This window comes from Apaloderma vittatum, unplaced genomic scaffold, assembly GCF_000703405.1.
Source record: "Apaloderma vittatum isolate BGI_N311 unplaced genomic scaffold, ASM70340v1 scaffold26219, whole genome shotgun sequence".
Taxonomy (NCBI): domain Eukaryota; kingdom Metazoa; phylum Chordata; class Aves; order Trogoniformes; family Trogonidae; genus Apaloderma; species Apaloderma vittatum.
The window spans coordinates 2,577-2,932 of record NW_009735201.1 but is presented as its reverse complement, the minus strand read 5'-3'; positions in this window follow the sequence as shown (position 1 = coordinate 2,932).

Sequence of the window (356 nt, the reverse complement as noted above, 5' to 3'; positions counted from 1 at the left end):
GCTCCTGACGCTCCTTCAGCTGCTGGTAGCGCCGCTCCGCGCTCTCCACCTCCCGGTCGTAAAACTCCTTCTTGCTCTGCCACGCAGATACAGGTTAACAACAGGGTTGCAGGGACCAGAAGCGGCCACTAAAGCAACCAAACCCCCCCCAGACCCCAGCACCTCCCGTGGTGGAACCCGAGCCCCACTTCACACGTGTCCCTCTCTGACAGCACCGAGGGCTGATGAACCCGTTACCATCATCTCCTGCTCGATGTGACGAAACATCTGCTCCCGCTGCTGGTGGAACTTCTGCTCCAGCTGGCTCTGAGCGCGCTGCTCCTCCTTCTGCAGCACCCGCAGCTCTCGGAGCTCCT